Here is a 25,305-nt window from a genome sequence, read left to right on the forward strand (position 1 = left end):
CCACCAACACAACAACTTGAATTTATATAACATCTTTAACGTAGTAAAATAGCCCAAGGCGCCTCATAAAGGCACAATCAATAAAATTGGATGCCAAGCCAAAGAAGAAGCAGGGTGAGAAGTGGGTTTTAAGCAAGCTTTTAATGGAGGAGTGGGAGGGGGAGGGTTTTAAGGGGGGATTCCCAGAGTATGTCTGGACGGCTGTAGGCATGGTCGCCAATGGTGGGGTGAAGGGAGGGTGAGTTGTACAACAGGTCAGAGTCAGAGGCATAGAGAGTTTGGGGGTGAATTGTGGGTCTGGAGGAGGGTACAGGGATAGGGAGGGATAAAGCCATGGCAAGATTTAAACACGAGGATGAGAATTTTAAATTTGAGGCATTAGGAGACCCGGAACCAATGTAGGTCAGTGATAATAGGGGTGATGGGTGGGCAGGGTTTGCTCCTGGATAGGATATGGGCAGCAGAGTTTTGGAAGTTTATAGATGGTGGTGGATGGGAGGCTGACCAGGAAAAACCCTCAAATTTAAAATTCTCATCCTTGTGTTTAAATCCCTCCATGGTCTCACCCTTTATTATCCCTGCAACCACCTTCAGCCCTACAAACCCCCCCTCCAAACTCTCTGATCCTCTAGCTTCAGCCTATTGTGCATTCCACCACCTTTCACCCCACAATTGGTGGCCATGCTTTCACCCACTCTCCAGAACTCCCTTCCTAAATCTCTCTGCATCTTCACCCTCCCCTCCTCCTTTAAGACCTTAAACACCACCTCTTTGACCAAGTTTTTGGTCACCCCTCCTAATTCACCCTTCCTTGGCTCAGCGTCCATTTTCCTTACACATCTGTGAAGCGCCTTGACTAAAGACACTACATAAATGCAGGTTGTTGCTGTTGAAGATTGAATTTAGCTATATCTGAGCTCTTGGGTTCAGCAGTGTCCGTACCTGTAAAAATAACTGATGACACATGGGTGGAGGAAAAAGTAGTGAAATTGAAACTTGTACATTTTCCAAGATTTTACTTTGACACACGGGTTGGGGTGGGGGAGGGGAGGGCAACATTTTAGACCTAATTTAAGAACATCGAAATGTATAAAGCCTACTTCTCCCAGGAAGCTAGGTGCAATTCATATGTTTACAGACTCTTCCCAATTTATTTGATCAACTCAGTGAGATGGATAACACTTCCAAAAGGAGAAAACTCTGAGTCATTTCCCCCTGACCCCCAAAGGCTATTGCACAAAATCTTCAGGATATCAATCTAAAGTTACCATCTAATCTATTCAACCCATGGGTCTAAGTATTCATACATGCTTTGACTCAAATGCTAACCTGTTAATGTTTCACAAGGAAAAAAAATCTTTTTTTCACCGACACTGGAGGTTGACAGTATCAACGAGTCTGATCAGTGGGAAGGCAGGACTGAAGCTCTCTGAATCAATCAGATTGGTTGGAGGGTGGAACTGGTGCATGTTAGAACCAGTCAAATCAATTAGAGGATCTGAGACTTTCAAAATTAATCAGCGTTACATTTTTCCACTATTGGTGGCACATAAACTTGAGGCAGAATAATGAGCTGATAGTGTCTGTGAGTTGCAGTTACTGGTGTACTTATTTAGTATTTTTCTCCAAGGAGAAAATATCTGCTAAAATGCATCTTTTAAAATCTTATATTCCTAATAGTGAAGCATGCCTAGCTATTGTTTTATCTTCTTTGACATCAAGGCAGCACTTGCCGAGTGTGGCACCAAGAAGCCCTAATAAAATTGAAGTCAATGGGAATCAGGGGGAAAACTCTCCAGTGGCTGGAGTCATACCTAGCACAAAGGAAGATGGTAGTGGTTGTTGGAGGCCAATTATCTCAGCCCCAGGACATTGCTGCAGGAGTTCCTCAGGGCAGTGTCCTAGGCCCAACCATCTTCAGCTGCTTCATCTATGACCTTCCCTTCATTATAAGGTCAGAAATGGGGATGTTCGCTGATGATTGCACAGTGTTCAGTTCCATTTGCAACCCCTCAAATAATGAAGCAGTCCGTGTCCGCATGCAGCAAGACCTGGATAACATCCAGGCTTGGGCTGATAAGTGGCAAGTAACATTCGTGCCAGACAAGTGCCAGGCAATGACCATCTCCAACAAGAGAGAGTCTAACCACCTCCCCTTGACATTCAACAGCATTACCATCGCCGAATCCCCCACCATCAACATCCTGGGGGTCACCATTGACCAGAAACTTAACTGGACCAGCCATATAAATACTGTGGCTACAAAAGCAGGTCAGAGGCTGGGTATTCTGCAGCGAGTGACTCACCTCCTGACTCCCCAAAGCCTTTCCACCATCTACAAGGCACAAGTCAGGAGTGTGATGGAATACTCTCCACTTGCCTGGATGAGTGCAGCTCCAACAACACTCAAGAAGCTCGACACCATACAGGACAAAGCAGCCCGCTGGATTGGCACCCCATCCACCACCCTAAACATTCACTCCCTTCACCACCGGCGCACTGTGGCTGCAGTGTGTACCATCCACAGGATGCACTGCAGCAACTTGCCAAGGCTTCTTCGACAGCACCTCCCAAACCCGCGACCTCTACCACCTAGAAGGACAAGGCAGCAGGCACATGGGAACAACACCACCTGCACGTTCCCCTCCAAGTCACACACCATCCTGACTTGGAAATATATCGCTATTCCTTCATCGTTGCTGGGTCAAAATCCTGGAACTCCCTTCCTAACAGCACTGTGAGAGAACCTTCACCACACGGACTGCAGCGGTTCAAGAAGGCGGCTCACCACCACCTTCTCAAGGGCAATTAGGGATGGGCAATAAATGCTGGCCTCACCAGCGATGCCCACATCCCAAGAACGAATAAAAAAAAGGTTGCAGCTTTTTATTTGAAATAAGGAAGTTGCTCTGCATCATCAATGCACTGGGCTCCGGGCTCCACGTTCGATTCAACTATCCACCTTGGACTGATTGGTGGACTGAATAGATAGGGGCTTTCAAGGAGTCACTCAATTTTTGCCGTCTGCTCTCCCGCTGACCATTGGAAGTGATAAACCCTCAGTCTCAGGAGAGTGCCAAAGGCGCGATGGAAGATGACTATAAAAACCGTGCGGTTGAAATGGTGGGAACGCAGCACAAATGGAGCGGTAAGTATGTGAGCCAGATCCCGAGAGCTCCCCATGCCTGTTCTTTCAAACTACAAGGCTAATTTCATTTAAATGGATGGAAAATCAGGAGCTATTGGTCCCAAATTTCCCAATTAGTGCCTCCTAAGAGTACCCTTTCGCATGGTAAGTGCCCGATCAGCGAATCAGTCCTTGCATTTTCATGCAATGATTCAATGTGTAATAGTTTTTATTTCCTAGTATAAGAAAATAAACCCTTTTGACAGGGTCCAAAGACTAATACAGGCTAGAAATCATTGTTAATGCATTCAGATGACATTCATTTTTCAAATATTTTATCACAACGATATCTGATTTAATCATTTGTCAACTATTATCACAAAAATGTAATCTCTAGGCTGATATGTTTTAAGGCTTTATAAACGAAAAGTGAACTGCATAGCAATCTGATCAGCATCTAAAAGAGGAAAAGACAGGTTAATGTTTGGATGTGATTCTCCATCAGAGCTTGTGTCCAAGGTTTTGTTTCAATGATATTAACTCACCCTTATCCCTCCTGCAGTTACTTAAAGATAAAAATTGCGAGCCTGAAATTCCAATTGTTTTGGTATAAAAGTGGTGTAATTCTGGTGTAAGGGTACCAGAATTTGGGGCGTAAGCCAAAGTTAGATCCCTTCCAAAATACACAGGGGTTGAATTTCCATGGGGGTCTCCCGATCATCCTCTGTAACTTTGGTGGAAGATCCATGGAAACCCGGTAAAAATGGGTAAATGGAATTTACGCCATTTATGCAGGGCCTCTGCGGGCCTTCCGCTGAAGTTATGGTGGACAATCGGGAGAACCCCATGGAAAGTCAACCCCAAGCTGACGTTCAGTACAAGTGGTCGCTCGATGAAGACCCAGCTGCCCCCAAAAGTGGTGCCTGTATTCAAATGGCAGGATAACGTGGGTAAAAGCTGCTGTCCATTTACACTAGATGAGGAAGTGAGAGAGGAACTCAGGATAAGGCTACACCAAAGGGCAAGGAGATCACCTGGAAGGTATCTTTCTACCAGGGTCTACAGACTATGCTCTACTCTTGATCATGCCTCAAAAGAGGTCTACTTAAGCATGCAATGGTTCTCTAAGGGAGCATAGAAGGAACTGCTTGTCGCATTGCAAACTGACCTCAAAACATTCCCTGCAACACAACACCAAAGAATACATACTTCAGAAGAACGGGCTTCATATCAAAGTAGTTTCATTGTGCACATATATATTTATCGCTGTTCCTTTTTTTACCACTACGCCCATGCCGGGTGCCTCTCTCTGCCATTCTTAACTCCATTCTGGTGCTGTGCTGAAGTGATAGGACCAGTGTTGTCCGTGGTAATCAGGTGCACTTTGGTACCATGATTCCCTCGGGACCGAGGTGCCACTTGTCTCAGGGCTTGTGAGAAACGGAAGGACTCTTCAGCAGACTGTATCACCACTGCAGGTGCATGGGCAGCCTGGCCCTGTATCCTGCCATAAACATGAGCAAGCATCTGAGGGGACTGGATGGAAAGGTCACCTGAGCTGTCACCAGGAGAGAGGACTGCATCATGAAAGTGCACTTCAGCCAGGCAACTTGTGCTGGGTCCTGAATCTGAGTGTTAATTGATCAGTGGGAGGGCAGACCTGATAATATTAAAAACTTACAAACATACGAATTAAGAGCAGGAATAGGCCATTTGGCCCCTCGAGCCTGCTCTGCCGTTTGAAAAGATCATGGCGGATCTGATTGTGACCTCAACCCTACTTTGCCGTTTACCTACTGTAACCTTTGACTCCCTTGTTAATCAGGAATCTAACTCAGCCTTAAAAATATTCAATGACCCTGCCTCCACCGCTCTCTGGGGAAGGGAGTTACACAAACTCACGACCCTTTGAGAGAAAAAAATTCTCCTCATCTCCATCTTAAATGGGAGACCCCTTATTTTTAAACTGTGGCCCCTAGTTCTAGTCTCTCTCACAAGGGGAAACATTGTATTAATAACAATCAATAACAATATTAGTTAGATCCTGCAGACTCTGAGACATGGCACCTCGAAGCTCTCGGAAGTCAATTCCCATCATTCTCTCCAGATGATCCCCCTAGAGGTCAGTGGTTAAAGCATCCATATTGGATGCACTGACTGGTCTGGAGGCCTCTTTGTTAAGGGGGATGGGTGCAAATGTACCTAGTGCCACCACCCACTCCAGATAATGCTGCATTGTGTTGAATGCATCTCAGATATTGGCACTAAGGATGACATTGGACTCCACTGTGACTATTGCCTTCTGTCTCAGGTCCTCCGAGATGGTCCTCATATTACATCCTTCTTGGACTCCGGAGATCTGAAACCGGAGGCTTTTGAGCTAAGGGATGGCTTCTGCAAGTGAGATCTCACTTTCACCTCTGAGTCCTCCGACACCCTTATGTGTTGTGTCTCCCTTGCTGGAACTATTTGCATCATCCTGAGTGGATTTTTCTGGGCTGGTGAGTGATAGAAAAAGGGCGAATCATGGTGTGGGTGAGGATACAGCTGGATGGGCAGAGGTGGAAGGCTACTGGCCTTTTTCTTTCTTGACATCCGCCTCAGTGAAATCTTCCTTTGGGTTAAATAATCCAAAAGAAAATGAAGTGATGTTATAATATTATACGGCCACAAAGCCAGTTCCTCTGTAGCTGTTGAACGTGCCTGATCATGTTTCGTATTACTGTGTTTGTGTTCCCAAACTATTATACAGGCAAGCTGTAGATGATACAGGCAAACTTGAAGGTGTCACTGGCTATCCTGCATCTCCTTCCCCAACAGGTTGGCTGTCTGGCTCCCCAGGATCTCCAGGGCTTCTTCTTCATAAGCTGTCAAGAGGTCTATTGTTCAGGGGTCCACCACCTGTGGCCTGAGATTTGCAATAGCTATGGGCCACCTTCTCCTATGACAGAGACAAAAAGAAGACATGAATATGATGGTGAAGGCTGGGCAGTCTTTTGTTACAACAGTTTGACACATCAGATTATTTGAGAGGCAAAAAATCAAGAAAGGACAGAAGTTGTTAGTTCGGGAGGCTTGCTCATACATGGCACACTGTGAGGGAAGATGCATTTGTAGGCAACAGGTTACTCAGGATAGGAGAAGGAATCAGAGGTCCAGTGAGCAGTCCTGGAGCACCATGAGGGTAGTGAATAAAGGGGTACCACACATATAAAGAGACTGCAAAGAAATGCCATGAGGAACAGGTAGCTTACCTATATGAGGTAATTGACTTTGTTCCGACACAGTAAAGGTATCAGGGTCAAGGAGATGGCACGCACTGTCCCTGCGACCTCTTTCCACAAAGTACGAGTGGCATTCTTCTATGGTCTACTAGCCCCAACTGCAAACAGCCCATCCTTCCTGCTCCATATTTGTACTAGAAGGACATCCAGGTCAGATTCCTTCAAGTTGCCTGCTGTCTTCTTAGTTCTATAATCTTCCAGATTTCTTGCTTCCTCCAGTGCTGCCATTTCCCCTTTAAGAAGCAACAGCTTTTATATCCAGCCACCTCCTCCCATTCTCCCTGGACTTCTCTTCTTGGCATTCTGTGGTGTTCATTTCTGAAGAAGTCCCTCCTTCTCTGCCTTACCTCCCCCAGGAGAATTTCCATGGCCCTCTCTGAGAAAATGGCTGCTTTTGTGCCTCCTGCAGTATTTACACACAGTGTTTTTCTAAAGAAGCTTGCTGTCTTGCCAATCTGAAAATCACCATACCTGCCCTTTTAAGCTGCTATATGCTAATAATTATTAACAGTTAAAGCCCAAATGGTTCACTAATGTCCTTCAGGGAAGGGAACCTGGTCAGGCCTACACGTGACTCTAGTCCCACACTACATGACTGACTCTCAATGCCCTCCAAAGTGGCCATTTAGTTGTAAAACAATGACTACTCAAGAAGAAGGTTCACCATCACCGCCGTCACTGTCTCAGGCTAACTAGGGATGGGCAATAAAATGTGGTCTTGCCAGTGTCACCGACATCCTGAAAAAAAGCACTTCATTTCCTGCCCACCAACAGGCGAGCTCCCAGTTATAGGTATTTACAGCAACGGTGACCTACATTTATATATAGCACTTTTAACATCGAAAAAGTGCCATAACGCTTCACAGAGGCACCAGTAGCTCACCCACAATATGATAATAAGGCTGACCCCAGAAACACTTGTGGGGTTAGTGCAATAAAGGTTGGGCAGGTCCACCAGATACCTGGCTGAGTGCATGCCTGACGGAAAAATCTATCTTTTGATGTCCAGTGTGAATAATGTTACCTTGAATGTTTCAATATACGTTCAGTGCCAATACTGCTATACAAAGTCAAGCTATTAAAGAAAAACATTTTTTATGAAGAAAGGCAAACAATCATACTACAGAAAAGAACATCATATGCAAAGCTCATTATTCATACCTCATGGGCCTTTCACTCTGTTGAAAGACCCTAATATAGTTATATCAGAATTATATAAAATGTTCATATAAACTTACACCTTATAAACAATGGTGTGCAATAAAAATAAAACAATCCTTCTGTAATCTATTAAAGTGTACTGCTCTTACAAAGCTTCTTTCTCCTTTCTTTCCTGGTCACTTCATAAACAGGAAAATGGCTGCTGTACAATATGAAAAATGATATCTGAACACACCTTCACAGTTTATCAATTTTCCACAAACAATTTTAGCTATGATTGAAAAAGGATTGATGACGATAGAAATGAAAGAGGCATTTGCTGTCAGAAGATGAATGAGCTGAACTAGCATCCTGTGAACCGTGCCTGACACACAAGAGACAGAATCAAAGGGCAAGCAACCTTTGGCAACACATGGTTCACAGCCTGGACAATTGTGGAGCCGCACGATACACCCACTGCTGATTGCTGATGAATGTGAGAAAAAGCCTTGTACGGTCTCTTAGGCAAGACTTGGCATAGAGTGTAGATAAAATACGTGCATCAAATTCCTTTGTGAAATATCAGTACATCTTAATTTTATTGCACATCATACAAAAAAAAGTTTGATCTTTTGGGTAACAGCCTGCTTGTTTATTTTTCCGGCTAGAGTATTTGATATTTGTTGATGTTCTGCAAATACAGAATGCAGTTTAAAATAGAACAACATCTTAATCTTTTGACATTACAGGTTGTATTTCTGCTACCAATGTGATATAAAACAACTTCATTATAAAAGCTGGAGGAATTTAAAATACAATTTCTTTGGTTCTGTGCATTTAAATGACTTCATAACAAAATGAAACCTCAAAAGGGCTCACCATTTGATGCCTACTAACTCATCAAAAAATGTAGTGGCATAGAAATTGGTTCAGGCCGACTTGCCGATCTCTGTGTTTTAACGGGTAGGCCCAAGGCCCAATATCAGGTGAGACCGGCAAGCTGCAGAACCCGGCAAAGAGGATTTCAATTTTTGTTTGCTGCAGCACAGTCAGTGGCCCTGAGGTAGATATTAAGAGAAAGGGGAAGTGATCGGAAGGGAGGGGGATGATCAAGAGAGAGGGAGATGTTCAGGAGAAAGGGGGCAATTGGGAGGGGGCAAGTGGGAGCCGGCAGCGGCCTTCTGCACTGCAGTGGAACCGGGAGGAGCACTCCTGCACCTCCCAGCTCCACATTCGGGTAAGTATATTTCAAAGAAATGTACCTTTTTGGTGGTGGTCTCCAACTGTCCCTTTAAGGACTGCTGGTTAGGCCATATTTAGACCAGGTAATCCTGAACGCAGCCAGACCCTGGACGCCTCTTTTTATGCCTTTACCAATATGGCGGATGGCACACTTCCAGCACGTAATGAACATATTCCCTCCTCCCGCCATATTGGATGCTTGGGTACCTGTTTTGCGCCTGAAAAATGGGTGCGGCCCCATCGAATTTCTCGGCCAGTGTGTTTCAAAGTTCCGTTCTGAAAATGCTGCGACAACATGCAGCATAATCTCACCAGATACATAAGTTATTTTACCTTGAATTCCCCAAATTATAGCAAGAAATAAAACATAAACTAATATATCTCATAACAGTGATATACACCAGGCCTCAGAATTTTAGAGCCAATGATCTGCTCCTTTATGCTGAATAAATGATGAGCCTATGGAGCCCCATCACTCAGGGTATGTGGGAGCCATTTTTTGCAAAGTGCACACTTAATTAAAAGAGGGTATGAAAGTGGCCTACTTAATCACTTAGTTAAAATATTGATTACAATGGGTGAAAATTGAAAGGTGATAAACATGGCTGCAGGGTGACAACGACTGGGAATTAAATATGCCAGGGTATTTAACAATCAGGAAGGACAGGCAGGAAGGAAGGGGAGGTGGGGTGGCTATGTTAATAAAGGAAGGAATCACTGTAATACAGAGAAATGATATTGGGACAAAGCATCAAGATAATGAAACAGTTTGGGTGGAGATAAGGAATAATAAGGGAAAAAAAACATTAGTGGGCGTAGTATATAGGCCTCCTAATAGTTGCAACTCTGCTGGAAGAAGTATTAATCAGGAGATAGTCGGGGCATGTAATAAGGGAACAGCCATAATTATGGGGGATTTTAATTATCATATTAACTGGACAAATCAAATTGGGCAGAGCAGCCTTGAGGACGAGTTCATTGAGTGCATCAGGGATGGATTTCTTGAGCAGTATGTAACTGATCCTACAAGGGGGCAGGCAACCTTGGACCTGGTCCTGTGTAATGAGTCAGGATTAATTAATAATGTCCTAGTTAAGGATCCCCTTGGAACGAGCGACCACAACATGGTTGAATTCCATATCCAATTAGAGGGTGAGAAGGTTGATTCTCAAACAAGCGTACTGAGCTTGAATAAAGGAGACTATGATGGTATGAGAGCGGAATTGATTAAAGTGGACTGGGAAAATAGATTAAAGGGTAAGACGGTACATGAGCAGTGGTGTTCATTTAGGGAGTTATTTTACAACTTTCAAAATAAATATATTCCACTGAGGAAAAAAGGGTGTAAAAGAAATGACAGCCATCCGTGGCGAAGTAAAGAAATCAAGGATAGTATCCGACTAAAAACAAGGACATATAAGGTAGCCAAACTTAGTGGGAGGATAGAAGATTGGGAATTCTTCAAAAGACAGCAAAAAGTAACTAAAGGATTGATTAAGAAAGGGAAGTTAGATTATGAAAAGAAATTAGCAAAAAATATAAAAACAGATAGCAAGAGTTTCTATAGTTATATAAAAAGAAAAAGGGTGGCTAAGGCAAACATAGGTCCCTTAGAGGATGAGACCGGGAAATTAATGGTGGGAAACATGGAGATGGCAAAAATGCTGAACAAATATTTTGTTTCAGTCTTTACAGTAGAGGACACTAAGAATATCCCAACACTGGACAAACAGGGGACTCTCGGGGGGGAGGAGCTAAATACGATTAAAATCACTCAGGAGATGGTACTCAGTAAAATAATGGGACTCAAGGCGGATAAATCCCCTGGACCTGATGGCTTCCATCCTAGGGTCTTGAGGGAAGTGGCAGTAGGGATTGTGGATGCTTTGGTGATAGTTTTCCAAAATTCCCTGGACTCAGGAGAGGTCCCGGCAGATTGGAAAACTGCTAATGTAACACCGTTATTTAAAAAGGGTAGTAGGCAGAAGGCTGGAAATTATAGGCCAGTTAGCTTAACATCTGTGGTGGGTAAAATTTTGGAGTCTATTATTAAGGAGACAGTAACGGAACATTTAGATAAGCATAATTTAATAGGACAAAGTCAGCATGGCTTTATGAAGGGGAAGTCATGTCTGACAAATTTGCTTGAGTTCTTCGAGGATATAACGTATAAGGTGGATAAAGGGGAACCAGTGGACATAGTGTATTTAGACTTCCAGAAGGCATTCGACAAGGTGCCACATAAAAGATTATTACTTAAGATAAAAAATCACGGGATTGGGGGTAATATTCTGGCATGGGTGGAGGATTGGTTATCGAACAGGAAGCAGAGAGTTGGGATAAATGGTTCATTTTCGGACTGGCAACCAGTAACCAGTGGTGTTCCACAGGGGTCGGTGCTGGGTCCCCAACTCTTTACAATCTATATTAACGATTTGGAGGAGGGGACCGAGTGCAACATATCAAAATTTGCAGATGATACAAAGATGGGAGGGAAAGTAGAGAGTGAGGAGGACATAAAAAACCTGCAAGGGGATATAGACAGGCTGGGTGAGTGGGCGGAGATTTGGCAGATGCAATATAATATTGGAAAATGTGAGGTTATGCACTTTGGCAAGAAAAATCAGAGAGCAAGTTATTTTCTTAATGGCGAGAGACTGGAAAGTACTGCAGTACAAAGGGATCTGGGGGTCCTAGTGCAAGAAAATCAAAAAGTTGGTATGCAGGTGCAGCAGGTGATCAAGAAAGCCAACGGAATGTTGGCTTTTATTGCTAGGGGGATAGAATATAAAAACAAGGAGGTATTGCTGCAGTTATATAAGGTATTGGTGAGACCGCACCTGGAATACTGCATACAGTTTTGGTGTCCATACTTAAGAAAAGACATACTTGCTCTCGAGGCAGTACAAAGAAGGTTCACTCGGTTAATCCCGGGGATGAGGGGGCGGACATATGAGGAGAGGTTGAGTAGATTGGGACTCTACTCATTGGAGTTCAGAAGAATGAGAGGCGATCTTATTGAAACATATAAGATTGTGAAGGGTCTTGATCGGGTGGATGCAGTAAGGATGTTCCCAAAGATGGGTGAAACTAGAACTAGGGGGCATAATCTTAGAATAAGGGGCTGCTCTTTCAAAACTGAGATGAGGAGAAACTTCTTCACTCAGAGGGTGGTCGGTCTGTGGAATTTGCTGCCCCAGGAAGCTGTGGAAGCAACATCATTAGATAAATTTAAAACAGAAATAGACAGTTTCCTAGAAGTAAAGGGAATTAGGGGTTATGGGGAGCGGGCAGGAAATTGGACATGAAGCTGAGTTCGGATCGGTCAATGCCCTGTGGGTGGCGGAGAGGGCCCAGGGGCTGTGTGGCCGGGTCCTGCTCCGACTTCTTGTGTTCTTTAGATTTGTGGTTGGGATCAGATCAGCCATGATCTTATTGAATGGCGGAGCAGGCTCGAGGGGCCGATTGGCCTACTCCTGCTCCAATTTCTTATGTTCTTATGTAAATGTTGCTGCATTTGCCACCATATTCCTGAAACATTTTGGATTAAAGATGTATTTGCAAATTGTGGAATAACAGCCCTATAGTAACTCTGATGTATTCTCCCTTCCTCTCCCACCTCAAAGAAGCAGCATTCCACATAATTAACCACTTCCTTAGATCTTACTAAATTATTGGCCCTTTTTGTGTAATACTTTTTTATAATAAATGATCAAGTTATTTTCCTTTTGGTATAAATGGTTTTCTCAATTTTGCTTTTTGTTTGTTTTTTTTTGGTGAGTTTTGCACTTACTGATGTGAAAGATATTAGTTTTAAGCAATGCAGCCATTTCCCACTTTTGCAGCTGATGTCAGCATCAAGTTTTCAGGTATAGTGCTGATCAGCTGCTGCATAAACCTTCCTCTATACTGGTCATAACAACGTTTTTGTTGTGGTTGCTTTAGAAAAGAACCACCTTACTACAATACCGTGACATTTTCAAATTTACTGCACCTTTGTGTCTTCTTTGAGTAAGACTTCCAATTAATACCTACCAATTAATATCGGCTGTTTTGGGTGTCAGACATGTCCAATAAGAACTGGGCTAAAATTGCCCAAACTCATTTCACATTGAACCTTTGCAGCTATAAATTCTTGAGATTTCCATTATAGCAGTCTGGGTTCTAGAGGTAACAGTATTCCAACCCATGACACCACCTAGGTTCCCACTGTAAAGGGTTTTAAAGCAGCTTGTGTGAAAACTGTAAACTTTTGGCAGAAAATGTTATAATGTACTGTGGATTTACTTAGGAATCAGAGAACAAATATCTGTGTTTCCAGATTTGTTTGCAGAGTCATAAGAAACTGGTTCAACTGCACAAAAACAACAATTCTTGTGTTGTGTATTAAGATTGTGGTGATCAATATCAAAGAAAGCTGCTTTTAACAATAAGCACAGTGAGCCTCAAACAAATCTGAGAGTCATGCAGGAAAGGTGGTGGAGTGACAAAGCTGAGGAAATCCAGATGTACGCATGATATGAAAAGGTTCTATGAGGCTCTATGGACCATCTATGGTCCCCTGTCTGGAGGCATCAATCCCCTAATGAGTGTTGAAGAGTCCACCTTGTTGACTGACAAGGCCTGAATCTTGGACAGATGGACTAACCATTTTAAGGTTCTACTAAACCAGAAGTCCAGCATAGAAAATTAGGTAATTAATCAACTACCTCAAAGTCGGATCATTGCTGAAGAAATTGCCTGCGACCATTAAGGCTATCAAGTCACTCTCCAGTGGCAAGGCACCTGGTTCTGATACTCTACCTGCTGAGATATATCAAGCTGGAGGACACCAATTAGCTCAGTCTTCTGACAGCTTTTCCAGCTGATGTGGTGAAAATAAATCATCCCATAAGAATATAAAGGTGCATCTATTATCTATCTATTCAAAGACAAAAAAAGTAGATATTTGTGCAGCAATCATAGAGGAATTTCCCTTCTTGTCATCACAGGGAAAATCCTTACTAAGATTATCCTAAATCGTTGCATCGAGCATACAGCTGTGAAATTCTTGCCTAATAGCCAGTCTGGATTCAGAAAAGGCAGAGGTACTACTGATACAGTCTTTACTGCCAGACAACTTCAGGGAAAGTCTCGAGAACAAAATTTGGACCTTTACTGTGGGGGCAATTTTGACTTTGTATGATAGTGTAAAATGGGTGATATCAGATCAGCTGCCCATTATATATCTTTTCCAATTTTCATTTCCATTGACCTCATTAAAATCCGGAGAGATGTGTAACAAGCAGCTGATCCAATATTGCCCATTTTACACTATCATCCAAAGACAAAATTATCTCCTGTGTCTTTGTTGATCTCACAAAGGCCTATGATACAGTCAGCAGAGAGGGCCTCTGGAAACTACTGGCCAAAGTTAGCTGACCTCGAACAGATAATGAGTTCTATGATGCCATAATGGCCAGAGTCATGGAAGATGGTAAAGGTTACATCACCTTCCCTGTCTCCAATGGAATCAAACAGGGTTGTGTTTTAGCTCCAGCCTTGTTTAGTACCTTGTTTGCTTCTATGCTTACTGATGCCTTCAGGAACTTGGATATGTAGGGAAATTTGGGTCCTTCCCAGAGATTCATGGACCTAAATAATAGTTCAGGCAAAGAAAGCCACCCTGACACAATAGTTTCATTGATCAAAGTGATTATTTATTTAATGAGTCAAAAAGAGCACATAACTTGAAGCAACTCAATCAATACGTGGATTACTCTACTCAATAATGCAATTGGTGGTTCTCAACGCACTTTATTTAATGATTTGAAAAGGAGTACATAAGCAAGCATGAAGCAAGGCGAGCAAGTAACACATGCAACCTTACTAAAGCATCAAGGCAGCCGTTTAGGTCTAGATAAAGGGTGTCGATCGCTGCACTAACAGGTGATGTGTCGAATGTTGCGTCGGATGATGTGTCGAGTTTCTTTGTTTCATCAAAGTTTGCCTCTTCGTTCCAGTTCTGTAGTAAAGTATCGAAGTTCTATGTCTTCACATCAAGATTTGTCTTTTTGTCAAAGTTCAGAAGCAAAGGCTTTTTGTCAGAGTTCAGAACTACAGTCTGTTCATCGAAGTTGAGAAGTAAAGTCTTTTTGTCAAAGTTCAGAAGCAAAGTATCGGAGTGCTCATTGTTGGAGGAGCTCATACCTGCAACTGTTGACCGTTGAAGCTTCTATTATGTCCTATCTTTATATGGTTTTTGAATGATAGGGTGTGCTCCAAGTTACGAGAAGGTCCAATTTGTCCACTCGCACATCGTAGGATTAGGATGGATGGTTGGTTGAACCACTCAAGAACCATGTGAATCCATTGTACCTTCTTCTCCATGTGATGCCAGGTGCCTTATCGGTTGTTTGTCCTTTGCATTTGTTGTGAGCATCAAGAAGCTTCTCGAAGATTCTGGAGGGTGACGAAAGCTTCTGTCTTTCGTGCTTCTCAGTTGTTATTGAAAACCGCAGCTTGTTGATGTTTTTGTACTTTGCTGCTTTTGCAGTTTAAACTGATGTCGAAATGTCCAGTTTAAACTGACTGCACTTTGCGGCTGTGCATTTCTACTGTCCAAATGTCCAAAGGTGATGTCATGGGTGAGTTAACCTTTGCTTTCAAAAGTACTATAAATGTATTTCTAAGTGAATGTCCAAATCCTTAAAGGAACTAGTTAACCCTTTACGTTGAATCATCCAGCAGTTCAAAAGAGTAAAATGGGGTCTGACCCAATGTCCAAAATCCTTACAGTTCCTCCTCAAGTGGATCTAACTAATCTTTTGAATGATCCGCTTCATACTCCTCGAGCCGTGGTTGTTAAGTTTTCCTTATCATTGGTTCATGGTCCAGTGTAGGACGGGTTTGCCGTGACATACGCAAAAATAATATTTCTTTGCCATTCTTGCGGATTAAATGTTGCAATATACATAAGCAGATTATCATAATAAACACTAGTACACATTTCATACATATTAACGCTATACTAATCATTCTAACCCATGGGTGTTGTCCAACATTATATACTGTCTCCCACCATTCATGAGCACCTAGCACATTTATCGCTTTTTCTACATTCTCATTATCTTGCTGCATTTTTACAAGGTGCTTCTGTGGCGTCTTAGTACATTCTATGATGGATTTAAGACTCAAGGATAATGGGGGTATTGAGTGTCCAAACTAGACCACGGCTTTCAGGGCCTCATTGATATAGTAACTTGAATTGTGGTGATATCGTGGGTCACCACGGGTATCAGCACGATATGGCCTATCTTGGTGAATTCCGTCGGTATGAAACAAAATGCTGGGGATTCTATCAGGCACATGTGGTCGCCATGCTCATATGTGGATTTTGTGGTAGTCACACAATATTCCCCTCATCCTAGATAGACACTTTTCACCTGGTGGGCATCCCATGTTTGCAGTTGCACTGTACACATAAGGGACTGGCCATCTAGGGTAAACCCACAAGCAGGTATGCCTGGGGTTGTGATATCACAACTACATATCCAGGATCCTCTTGACCTGGTACAACAATCCAGGCTAGGGGCCTTCCATGTGGCTCTCGTTCTCATAATCTGATTGGGGATCGTATAAATTCCTTATGCACATCCCCTTCAACAGTTCCAATGGATTCTACCTTAAACACTTCCCATTTATCCTTTTCTAACCGTGATAACCACATAACCACCTATTCTCCATTTTATTGTCTGCTTTTATTTTATACAGTCACCGGGCGTAATAGGTCGACCCATATCTCCTAATTTTGCACCATTTTTATGGTGTTTGAACTAATCCTTAAGGGTTTTATCACTTACAAAGTTGGGTACCCTATTATTTTCAATATCCTCCAAGCTCTGTTGTACCTGATTCAATAAAAACTCTCCTTACATAGCACAGGTAATAGCCTTTGACACGTTCTGATCTTGTACTTTGTTATTATGTTGCTGGGTTATTTCATTAATCTCCCTTCTTATCGTAAGCATTCCATCCACCATTTCCTTTATGGACTTCAGTCCTTCTTGTTGTTCAAGAATTTCACCTCTGTGCCTTTAATTTGTTTTACTCTGGATCCCCTTCATTTGCTGTCTCATAACCTCATTGTGTTCCCATATGCTCTCGATGTCTATCCGGTTCCAGGCTGCTGTTCCAGCCATGAATCCAATCCCTAACCATTCTCCCAATTCTTGCTTCTTTCTACTCTGGGTCCCTGTACTATTGGTGATTGGGGTGGTTGTAACATTGTCCCAGACAACATGTATCAAGGGTTCTTGAATGTCCGGGGGCCAAGGCTCATCCAGATCCCGGCCTGCATTTCTCCGGACAAAATCCTTAATCTGTTGTGCTACCAATTGTTGATAAAATTATTCATGTTTTGGGTCTCATAGCCCTGGGGGCCATGTGTACCGCATTAAGATTAAATACCACTGTTACAATCTCGTACCTCATATTATTATATAGGGCCTCGTGGGTGCAAGTTACCACCAGACCATTCTTTTATGGGGGACACAATTTTGGGATTTCTTCTCGTTTAGTTTAATTTTTTTTAGTGGAGGTTTTAGTGGAGTTTTCCACTTTTATTTGGAGACTCTTGATGAATGGTATTACAACTAAATAGTCCCTCATGCCTTTTATGAAATACTGGCCAATTTAGATCTTCTTCTATGTTACCATCCTCATTAGGGGTGGAGTCTGTGGAGTAGGGTACCCCTACCTGTCCCATTCTTTTAGGTCATCCGGTACTGATTGGCATATACATGGTATCATCCAAGATCTCTCCCTTCTTTCAGACCAGGGAGAGGTTTGGTGTACCACTCTCTCCTGTGAATTTACAATGCAGTCTAACTCCTGTTCCATCCTTTCTTACCCACCTCATTTTACTCAGGTCGCCCAACTTCCCGTTCCAGTTTTGCCCTATTGGGCCGCTACCTTGATATACCGTTATGCTACATTCTTCATTTCTTTCTTGAAATCCGTTTACACACAATATGAACATACATATTATCATCACAAACAGTAATTTCATTCTTGCTGATGTTTCGCTTGCTTTCCCGTTTTGCTTCGTTTCCCATTGTTGGTCTCAAGTCAGGACCTAGGACAAAACAAATCGTATGGGTAATGTCTGCTCTTTGTTAGTATCTTATTACCTTTTCTTTTATTCAGTTTTGTGTAAATGTCTTCTGCCATTTACATATCATAACCACCTTTGTCTGTAATCCCATCGAAGAGCGTATCTATCAGGTGGATGGACTGGCCTTTGTCTCAGTCACCTAGGACTTTGGGGGCTCTCTGTCCTACCACAGGTGAGTGTAATATGTTGTCATCCTCCTCATCCCATAGCATGGGCTACTTTGTACACGGATGGACTGGCTTTATCCACAATGGGATATGGTCCAGATAAGCGAGCTGCGAATGGCCCTGCTGATTGGTATGTTTTTACCATCACTGTTTGTCCCACATCCCATTCTACTGCTTTGACTTTGGTGTCAAAATACATTTTGTTGGCCTTTTTAGATTGTCCAATATTAATGGCTGCAAAGACCATTGTCTGTTGCACCTGGTCACGTAATCGGTTAACGTACTGTTCCTGAGTCATGACCTGATACTGAGGCTCAGACATATCCTGATGCATCATATGTTCAGGGGTTCTCATCACTGTCCCTGTCATTAACTCATGGGGTGAAACCTTGGTGGTACGTGACTTATCAATGCCAAGGGCAGCAATTGGTCACATGTTTTGCGGAATTGCTCAATCAACTTCTTTAGCATTGTTTTTAATGTTCGGTTCATTCTCTCCACTATGCCTGTTGAGGTATGATTATGTGAAATATGGAACCATGTTTGATTCCTAGCAGTTGCATAGCAGTTTGCATTACCCTCCCCGTAAAATGATTACCTTGGTCTGAATCGATGGATTTTGGGAGTCCCCATCTGGTGAATATGTGGTTCACCTATATTTTAGCAGTGGCCTGTGCTGTAGCATTGGTGGTTGGAAAGGCTTTTACCCACTTTGAGAATGTGTAAGATTTTCAAAATTCACAAATCCCCCAAAACTCGGAGGAAAACCCTATAGAAAAGGACTTTAGACTCTTTTCTAACCATTTCAGGGTGACTCACACACGTGCCGCACCAGGAAGCATCAACCAGGGAAAAGTACTTTTTGAGGAATCCACGTCCTTTAAGGGACTCACTTCCTCGTAGGGGTGACTGTAAGAATTCTGGGAATTCACCTTTTCCCTGAGTATGGAAAAACTTTGGCCATTGACTGAAATCCTAAGATGGAAGGACAGGTGAGAGGTCACCAGAAGAATCCACAACACACACATGGAATGTGGGAGAATTACTGCTTCAGACATGTCTCTGTTTTAATGCAAAACCTACAGCAGGTGGTCGACACTCAGCACTAATTTGAAAGGCAGTCGGCCATTGAAAGAGGCAACTGCTCCAGACATGGTGGGGCCATGTCTTTGTTTTAAAGCAAAACCGATCAACACCTAGGACGTTGGATACAAAAGGAAGCCTGTATACCAGGTGATCAGCAAATCGGAATTAAAACAATGACCCATCGGGAGAAGCAATTGCAACATGATGAGGGACCATCAAAAGCCATCAAAGATTCTTAAGGACTTTGTAAGAACTGTTTAAACTGACATGAAGTTTTTTTTTAAAGTGATGAAGACCATTGTAAGAGAGGGTTATTAGAAGTGGAAACTCAAAACCCCTCTCTCTCTCTCTCTCTCTCTGGCTTGCTGGCGCTTGTGTGCTGCTTGTCTTGTTCTGCCTGTCTCTGGAAGGAAGAGCAGCTTCCAGCGAACAACAAGGCCACAAGAAGAAACCAGAGCAACAGCCCCAATGACCATCAGACACCTCGCGGCAACAAGAGCCTTACGAAACAACCAACCGAATATTGCCACCAACCAACTGGGTAAAATTGGGCCACCGCGACCAAAGAAAACCAACTCGGGAGAAAACCAAAGATCCGCAAAGTTTCCACTCTACGATCTATTTCTGACTTACCTCTGGGTGAATTACTGTCAAGGGTTCGTTTGGTGAGCATTATCTCTGGCCCTTTAGAGTCCAACTTAGCTAGTACAGTGGGATTGGGAGGGGTGAGGTATCTTTCTACTGTAATTTCCCTCGTGTGTACCGAAGTGTTCCCCATTTTATTAGAGTGTTAAGATTGTTGTGTTGTATTTTCTCTCTTGAATAAAGGTCAAAGTTTCTTGCACCAAAACCAGTTGTCTGCTACACTTTGTCACAATCCCCAAATAAGTCCAAGGTCTAGAACCCAGGGAGTGGGAGCGTTTCGGACCGCTCAGAAGTCAGAGGTGAAGCTGACGCACACCACCACCCCCTACAAATGTGTCTACTACCACCAATACATACTGACTACCTCGAGAGAAAGTGGAAAGGGCCCAATATAATCTATCTATAGATCTGTCCAAGGGCGGTCTGTCGGCCAAGTGTGGCGCAACAGTGCCATCTTGGTATTTGTATCTGGATCGTGTTGTACACAAATTAAACAGTTTTGACAATAATGCTTCACCTGGTCTTTCATTCCTGGCCACCTTGCTACTTGCTGGAGCCTTTCTAACGTTCCCTGTGGACCAGGATGTCCTGAAGTGGGTGCATCATAGGCTTGGTAAAGAAAAGCATTTCACTCATTCTGTGGTACCACCCACTTTTGATCATACATCAGAATCCCATCTTTCACCTTTAATTTGAGCTGATTAGCATATTCTCCCCATGGGCTTTCTTTCTTTTCTAGCATCACCAAGACTGCCTTTATTTCAGAATCTTCTTTTTGCAACTGTTTCAAATCGATTGGGTGGGCAATTTCTCAGGCTGATTAGTTTCCATGGGGGAAACATTTCTACCGGATCCCAACCCATCTCCTCCTCACCTCCTTTCTTAATCAATTCGTCTGATTTCTGATTTCCCCCCCATAGAGGCTCTTTCTTAGTATGTGCATTGATTTTATGCATTGATGTTTCTCTGGATACTTCCTGCGCACTGTTAAAAATCACTTTCAAAACAGGGGCAGAGCCCAATGCCTTCCCAGCGGCTGATGTAAAGCCTCTCTTTTCCCAGATCGGAAGTTATACCATCAAAGAGTTACACACATCGATGGAGTCTGAGTGTATGGTAAAGGGAGGTGAGAACCCAACTGGATGTGTGACCACATACTCCACAGCTGCCAATTCGGCTGCTTAGGCAGACATATGGGCAGGCAGTTTAATAGTTAATTCTACTTGTTTGACCCGGAGGTCATACATTCCACATCCTGTCTTCCTTTGTCCGTTCTCTACTCTACTGGATCCGTCTACATATATATCGCGAGTGTCAGGCAATACTCTTGCTTTTATTGGACCTTCGTGGTGGTTTTGGTTGGCCAACTTACACTGATGCTTTTCTCTGTAATACATCAGATTTCCTTCTACCACCGTGAGGAAATACCTACTTAAATTAAGAAATTAAAAATGTTATATGCTTGACTAAAGCACTGCAACAATAGCACTAAATTTCAAAGAACTATCCTTTTAACCGAAACAAACCCAACAAAATATGTTGAGAGAAACTGTGGGAGAGGCTGGCTAGCTTTTCTGCCTTCTCTGCCAAGGTCTCTCTCTCTCTTTTGTTCTAAGCTAGCTGCCTGTCTGAAATTAACCCTGCCTATCCCACACACAGATGTACACAGGGCAGCTGAATTTGGAATTTCCAACTCCAAGTCCTTTTCTTTGTGTTTTTAAGATGTGACCACATTAAGGAAACTGCTTTGTAAATGGTCGAATTGATTGAAAACAAATAAAGCAATAAACACCCAAGCAAAAGAAAAATTCTCTAGCTTCTAACAGAATCTTCCCTTTTCCCTTTTCTCCTGTTTTAAATCCTGTTTTATCCTTTATTCTGCACTCTATTTTCAATCACAATATTTCCTACTTAACTCAATTTTGAACGGATTTAACATCTCATGTGGGAAAGACCTTTTGTCAGGCTTGTATTGGCTCTCCTGTTTAAAAGTTTTCTCCTCCTCCTCTGTTGCTGGGAGGATGGGGTATAACAAATGGAAAGAGGGTAATGGGGAACCAGCTGGGAGTCCTAGTCTCTTTCTGGGTTCACTTTCTAGAACCTCTACGACTGCCTTTCTCACTCCTGCAACTCCCAGATCATCTTTTCCCTTTTGACTCTCAGTTTCGAGACAATCCCTTCCTAGAGCAACTTCAAATGCTTCTGAACTAGCTACTGCTGCTTGTTGATCAACAATCTCATTGCTTCCCTTTCTAACTATTTCTGCTTATTTTCTTTTTTCTTTAACTCTTCCTTTAATTGAGTGTCCCGCCGACTGAGCGTAGAGGCAGTAGAGGCAGTAACCGTAACAGGGATCTGTTCTAACGATACAGGCTCATCATCTAAAACTGCAACCATATGTTGCGAGCCTCTTGGCCCCAATTCAGGTAGGGTTTGTATCGTTTGTCGAAAGCTACTCTTCAGGTCATCCCTATTTAATTCCAATTCACCCAGATTTCATGTCAATACCTCACATCTTTGACTTCTCTCTATGCTGGACGAATCAACACCCACCTGGGAGTTCCCCGTAAATCCACTTCATTTAGAGGATGTCCCATAGGAAAACGGAGATTCCCTTGGCTCTCGTACAGATATGACAGTTCTGGGCGCTCGCGTGTCAACCAAATATATGCTGCGGTGGCCTCCCACCTCAGTGGTTGCACTCGGATGTCCATGTAAGTCAGACTGTAACAGGCACAAATACTTAGGAGAGGCTTGTCCCCGTCATTGGGCGGGGGGGAGGTTGAAAATTAACCGCTGGAACCCCTTGTTGTTCAATTACATGCATAGGAGGAGCGTTGGTTACCCCTTGTACTGCAGCAGGAGAGGTGGTAGGTATTACCACCTCTTTTAATGAAGTGGTAATAGTTTTTTATGTCTGCCAAACTGGGATACAGCTTGGCTGGTTTTTCTCCCCCTGGGTTCTGCTTCCCTTGTAGGGCAGGGTTCCGGCAAGGGGGTACTCTACAAGTCTGGCACAATATCCCATTTTCCCATTGCTTGCCAGCCCAGGGATTTACTCTGGGTTCCTTTCTTTGAGGACCCTCATTTTTCTGCACTGGAGCTTGCATGGTACATACTGGTTGTTTTGGTTTACTCGCCACATTTCTGTTCTCCCATCTCAGTACCATCTGTCTCAGAACTATAGGGTCAGTCTGGGCTTCATTTTCTGGGTCAAAATCCGCCCGCGCCCCTTGCAGTTACGGTTGTGCGTGATTAATCAAAGTCATCAACCACCTAGCCTCAGCGGGATGGTCTGCCAGGGCAGCTCGATCTAATCCTGACCCATAGACCTTATCATAGCATTGCCATAAGCGACTGGCATATACCCGGGATGCTCATTGGGTTCTTGCCTACACTTTGTCAACACTCGCTGGGATCCCCCTGTTAAAGCAATGGCAGTGAGCACGGACACTTGAGTTTGTGCCTAGGGTCCTCTACTGTGTTTTCTATGCTGAGGGAGCGCCCCATATACCATTGGCCCCAGGGTGTACAGCAACAAGAGGACCTTTTCAGCTTCATCCATCTCACTAACTTGTTCTACGTCTGCGAAATGTTTTACCACATCTCCCTTTCCATCACATTTGGGAATCTGGACATTTCCTAAAGTTGCTAAAGGGAATAGGGGACATTGGGTTCAATTTTAGGGGCAATTGCGGGTGCGTTGGGGACGGTGGGGCTCCGAAAATCACGGAAATCCCACTCGGGTTCGGAAGCCGGCTCCAACCCGCCAACTTCCGAGTTTCCCAGGGACCCACCTGTGTGCACGCGGGCAACCCGAAAATGGAAGTCCCACCGGCAATTAAAGCCGGTGGGATGACAGTTAAAGAGAGAAATGTACCTCACTGAGGTACTTAAGGCACATTACCTGTGCCAGATTAAGTAATTGTAATGATTTTTAACTTATCTGGGCGGCTTGCCCACCACTTCTGATTCACGCCTGGTGAACATAACTTTGAAACCTGCAGCGATGTCAGATGTCTCCCTCTCCGATGTCCCCCTCTTCAACCCCACCCCCCGATATCCTCCCAAAGTCCCTCTCTTCACCCCATGTCCTCCCAATGTCCCCTTCTACACCCCCCTGATGTCCTCCCATCTTCCCCTCTCCCCCCCAATCTTTCCCTCTCCCCCCTGATCTTCCACGCTCCTCCCCAATGTCCCCCTCTTCACCCCCGATCTTTTGCTCTCCGCCCCGATCTTCCACTTTCCTCCCTGATGTCCCCCTCTTCACCCCCGATCTTCCGCTCTCCCCCCGATCTTCCCCTCCACCCCTGATCTTCCACTCTTCATCCCCGATCTTCCACTCTCCCCCCTACCGATCTTCCACTCTCCCCTCCCCCCCCCACCCCCAGAGATTTGTGGACCTGGATAATAGTTCAAACAAAGAAAGCCACCCTGGCACAATAGTTTCGTTAATCAAAGTGATTATTTATTTAATGAGTCAAAAAGAGCACATAGCTTGAAGAAACTTGATCAATACGTGGATTACTCTACCCAATAATACAATTGGTGGTTCGCAACGCACTTTATTTAATGATTTGAAAAGGAGTACATAAGCAAGCATGAAGCAAGGTGAGCAAGTAACACATACAACCTTTCTAAAGCATCAAGGCAGCCGTCTAGGTCTAGACAAAGGGAGTCGACCGCTGCGCTAACAGGTGATATATCGAATGATGTGTCGGGTATGTGTCGAGGTTCTTTGTCTCATCAAAGTTTGCCTCTTCGTTCCAGTTCAGTAGTAAAGTATCAAAGTTCTATGTCTTCTCATCAAGTTTGTCTTTTTATCAAAGTTCAGAAGCAAAAGCTTTTTGTCAGAGTTCAGAAGCAAAGTATCGGAGTGCTCATTGTTGGAGGAGCTCATACCGCGGTAATTGTTCAACTGTTGCTCCTGCAACTGTTGACTGTTGAAGCTTCTACAATGTCCTATCTTCATTTGGTTTTTGAATGATAGGGTGTGCTCCAAGTTACGAGAAGGCCCAATTTCTCCACTCACCCATCGTAGCATTAGGATGGATGGTTGGTTGGATCACTCAAGAACCATGTGAATCCATTGTATCTTCTTCTCCATGTGATGCCAAGTGCCTTTTCGGTTGTTTGTCCTTTGCATTTGTTGTGAGTATCAAACTCCACAGGAAAAGTGATTCAACCGTGACTAACTGGAGAGTTAATGATAGTATTAGATTAAAAGAAGAGGCCTACAGATGCCAGGTGCCAGGTGACTTATCAGTTGTTTGTCCTTTGCATTTGTTGTGAGCGTCGAACTCCACAGAAAAAATGATCCAACCATGGCTAACTGGAGAAGTTAAGAATAGTAATAGTTTAAAATAGGCTTACAATGTTGCCAAAAAGAGTAGTAAGCCTGAGGATTGGAAAGGTTTTAGAAATTAGCAAAGGATAACCAAGAAATTGATAAAGAGGGAG

The 25,305-nt window shown here is 43.5% G+C and overlaps 1 long non-coding RNA gene across 1 annotated transcript; it reads right to left on the minus strand.

The window, feature by feature from the left end:
• Window positions 1–14,470: 14,470 nt before the first annotated feature.
• LOC137323566 (uncharacterized) lies at window positions 14,471–23,832 on the minus strand. The gene is made up of 2 exons (XR_010963392.1): window positions 22,399–23,832; window positions 14,471–17,908 (listed from the first exon to the last, which is right to left on the minus strand). It is a non-coding gene; the product is annotated as an uncharacterized lncRNA (long non-coding RNA).
• Window positions 23,833–25,305: the final 1,473 nt, after the last annotated feature.

Source organism: Heptranchias perlo, chromosome 7, assembly GCF_035084215.1.
Source record: "Heptranchias perlo isolate sHepPer1 chromosome 7, sHepPer1.hap1, whole genome shotgun sequence".
In the NCBI taxonomy this organism is placed as follows: Eukaryota; Metazoa; Chordata; class Chondrichthyes; order Hexanchiformes; family Hexanchidae; genus Heptranchias; species Heptranchias perlo.